Below are 4,572 nucleotides of genomic sequence, written 5' to 3' on the forward strand. Positions count from 1 at the left end.
ACTTGAGAAGTAATGTAAGTTTTATTTTGATGAAACCTGTCTGAATGCATTTGGAGAGTTGAAGGTGAAGTTGGTGTCTGCGCCCATAATTATTTCCCAAGATTGGAGTAAACCATTGGAGGTGATGTCTGATGCTATCAGGGTTTATTTTCGTGTGGTGTTGTGACAAAGAAGGGATAAAATCCTTCACCCCACCTATTATGATAGTATGTTCCAAAATGAAGCACAACAGAACTACACTATGATTGAACAAGAGCTCTTTGAAGTGGTATTTGGTTTCGAAAAAATTCAATCCTATTTGCTTGGCACGAGAGTTATAGTTCATACTGACCACTCTGCTTTAAAGTATTTGATGGCATAGAAAGATGCAAAAGCAAAGTTAATTAGACGGGTGCTACTATTGCAAGAGTTTGATTTTGGGGTCAAAGATTAAAATGGACTGAAAATCAAGTTGCAGATCACTTTTCCAAATTAGAGGATGAAGCTATGCGAGAATTGGTTGAGAAGACTGAAATTGATGATACCTTCACTTATGAGCATGTATTGTCCGCTTCTCATGACTTGATTCCATAGTTCGCCGATTTTGCAAATTATTTTGCTAGTGATATAGTCCCATCAGACTTGTCCTTCCATTAGTGGAAAAATTTCATTCATGATGTTAAAAAGTTATTTTGGGATGAGCCTTACGTATACAAGAGTTATGCTGATGGGCTTATTCGTCGTTGTGTGCCGGAAGTTGAGATGCTAAGTGTTTTGGAAGCATGCTATCCTCGCATGTGGGTGGGCATCATAGTCGTATCCGACTGCTCATAAGATTTTGTAGTGTGGGTACTTTTTCCAACCATCTACCAATATGCTTATGAGTTCTCCAACGCATGTTATAGGTGCCAAAGAGATGGAGGAGTTTCGTAGAGGCAAAAGCTCCCTTTAAATCCTATTCAATTGATTGAGCTGTTTGATGTATGAGGAATTTATTTTATGGACCCGTTTGTGAGTTCTCATGAGATTAAATATATTCTTGTGGCGCAGGATTATGTGTCAAAACAGATGGAAGCCACAACACTTACCAACAATGAAGAGAAGGGTGGAACAACGTTCTTGAAAAAGAACATCTTCTCTAGATTTGGCACACCTAGGGCCATTATTAGTGATGAGGGATCCCAATTTTTAAACAAGTTGTTCAATGGTCTATAGAGAAATATGGAGTTCTCCATAATGTAGCCACTCCGTACCATCTACAAACTAGTGGTCAAGTTGAGGGGTCCAACAAAGAAATCAAGCAGATCCTAGCAAAAACGGTGAATGCTAATAGAACGGATTGGTCAAGGAGGATTGATGATGCTCTTTGGGCTTACAAGATTGCATACAAGACCCCAATAGGTATGTCTGCATACAAACTTGTATATGGGTAGGCATGTCAGTTGTCGGTTGAGTTAGAGCACAGGGACATGTGGGAGATAAAGAAACTAAAGATGGATTGGAAGCAATGGAATAAAGACTTAACGGTTTGAATGAGCTTGATGAGTTTCGCCTAAAAACATATGAAAGTTCATCCATCTACAAAGACAAGATGAAGAAGTACCATGAGCAAAAGACTGAGAAGCACAAATTTGCGGTTGGGGACTTGGTGCTTCTATTTAACTCTAGGATGCGTTTTTTTCCAAGCAAACTCAAGTCCAAATGGACTGGACCATTCTTGATCAATAAAGTGTTCCCACATTGGCAGTTGAGTTGGATAACAAGGAGGGTGCAATGTTCATGGTAAATGGGCAAAGAAACAAGATCTATCTAGGGCATACGGAGAGTGTCCATGAATTGGTTGAAGTATATTGCCTTGATGAAGTCTGAGTATTCAAGGATCTTACGGTGTGCTGCAACGTTAAATCAAGCGTGGGAGACAAACTAATGTGTATCCTCTAGCCAACAATAGTTTTTTTGTAGTAATATTTATATTCTTTTGTTTCAATTTGTTTTACTCAATTTCATGAATTAATTTTTTAGTTTGTTAGCTAGAGAGTAGTTTAGCGTCCGTGCATAAAAAATGTCCAAAAACACAAAAATAATGGCTTAATGGGTGCTCAATGTGCAGTGACCAAATCACAACAATTCTGTAGAAATTGGTCTGGTGCACAGAGTCTACAGATCAAATGACGGGCCATCGTTTAATTGACAGACCTTCAATGGTGTTCGTAGATAACATGTATGTTTTAAAATTTTGTCTAACTCTGTGCACAATCGACGGGCCATTCAATGGTCTGCCGATTGACTTACGGACCGCCGACAGGGCACCATCAGTTTAAAAAAACCAGTACCTGGTTTGACCCGACCCGACCAACTATATTAACATATATCTATTCAGTTACCCTCTTTCACCTTTTCAAATTCCATCCAAACCATTTCCCTCACTTTATTCCGTTATTCCTCCATTAAATCCCATATTCACTCCCTTCCATTTTCCTCAAAATCACCACACCTTCCAAACACACAACATCCCTATACCCTAACCTTCCCAGTTTTCTACAATAGACTCTACCGTTTCTCCGCTTGGTGTTCGTAGGAGGGATGTAGGTTAGTTGTTTTAATATCACTCACTCTTAACTCCACTCGTGTTTACAGGTATTTCATTTACCTGTGCTTAATGAATTCTTTTTCATTTTATTTTGGAAACAAATAAGGTTTATGTGAGTCTTGACTTAGGGAAAAATTAGCATGTTAAGTTTTTTAAAATTTGGTTCTACGCCATTTAGAATGATAGAAAGTGAAAGGGTTGGGGGTGAAATCTGTGTAAACTCGGTTCTACGTCTCATGTGCTGCAGATCCCAACTGGTGGTTCGTAGCCAGTACTAGGCCTACAGGGATGCTAAGTTTCTGAATCATAGGGGGGTGATGACTCAGATGGTAAAATTCGATCAACGTGTTCTTATGGGGAGCCTACACACACTCCCTACGGTGCATGACTTGTTTACCCGCCACCGGCTCGAGTGGATGGCTAGGAGTATGGGGTCCTATAGTGAGGAGATAATGCGAGAGTTCTACGCCTCTTATGTAGAGACTCTCAAAGGTACTTCGGACAGGCGTTCGAACCCCAACAAACACATCCTACTCACAGATGTTCAAGTTTGAGGCTGCCGGATGGATATTTCTTCTACTTCCATCTGCCGCCTCTTGTACGGTGGGTCCACTGATGCTGCTCGGTTCCCCTCACCCCAGAGTTTGACTACAGGTGGTACGTGGTCAAGAATGGCCAGTTTTAGCGGCGCAGAGATCAAAGAGAGTCCACTAAGAGGTTTATTGCACAATAGCTCTCCATTAACATTGAGGGAGAAGACTTGGTGTTGGACCCTAGAGGCCTTATCAAGAAGGCCAACGTCACGTTTTCATCCAAATTCTTCTAGGTGTTAGACCGCCCCGCCTATCTCCTACGGCTATATATAATATACTTACATGGGAAAGAGCGGTCTTTGTATCAGTTCTAGTAGCCGGGATAGAAATCAACTTTGCGAGGTTGTTGATCTCCGTGATACATGAGAGGGCCTTTAAGACCTGTATCACGTACCCGTTCGCCTATATGATTTTCCAGTTATGAGGGATGTTGGAGTGCCCCTCTTGCAATGTGATGTCCTTCGTACTTCAATCGGAATTACGAATATCAGACTCATCAAGGATGAGGCCAATACGGCGGCACAACGGCGAGGGACCAAAGTTGTTTTGCAGACACTGAGTGAGAACTTGGCGGATACGGTAGAGCAAGCCTAAGGGGATGATCCTACAATTCATTTCTTATCAATACAACCCCAGCCGAGTCTGTTCCTGGCACTAGTAGGGCACCTAGTTTATCCCGGTCTACATCACCATCAATAGCGCTGGTCCCGATTGCTAGGGTGCATAATCTAGAGGCCTAGATGGCTGTCTTTCTGCATCATATCAAGCCTAGGACATATAAATCCGTTGTCGAGGCTGAGGACTGAAGTGAAAAAAAGGTGGCTCAACAGACAAAGCTGAAGATTTAGATGGTCCACTAGCACCTTGATGCATTCGAGTTACGAGTTCTAGCACTACCAGCCCCACCAGTGATCTGACTATTCTTCTAGGGGCTGTAGCGAGTCTACGGGCAGATATGGACAACATACTGGGTATGAGGGGACCCGAGCCTAAGACTGCACCTGTGTAGATAGAGGACGATAGAATGTTTGCTGCACTTTTCACTACCCCTATTGCACCACTTGATCCACGTGACCGTGCCAAGTGGCACCGTTCTCGCTGCACATCTGAGGGAGATGAGGCTCATTCTAGGAAGAAAGAGCAGATAGATCTTTAGAAGGAAAGAAGAGCCTCGTTAATTAATGAGGAGACCTGCAGATGTGAGACGAGAGTCAGCTGTTGGGGCATCTAGCTCCAGAGTGGAGGTTATTGAGAGGAGCACCACTGAGGGTATAGAGACTGATATGGGCACTTCTGAGAGTGCATGTTCTGGAAAACTGGTCCTGCATGCTTGTTGATCTTCGGTGCTATGCGCCTCTGGTTTGCTTCACCTACTACCCTATCTTTATATTTCTTATGAATTAGGGACAA

This window comes from Solanum lycopersicum, chromosome 1, assembly GCF_036512215.1.
Source record: "Solanum lycopersicum chromosome 1, SLM_r2.1".
In the NCBI taxonomy this organism is placed as follows: domain Eukaryota; kingdom Viridiplantae; phylum Streptophyta; class Magnoliopsida; order Solanales; family Solanaceae; genus Solanum; species Solanum lycopersicum.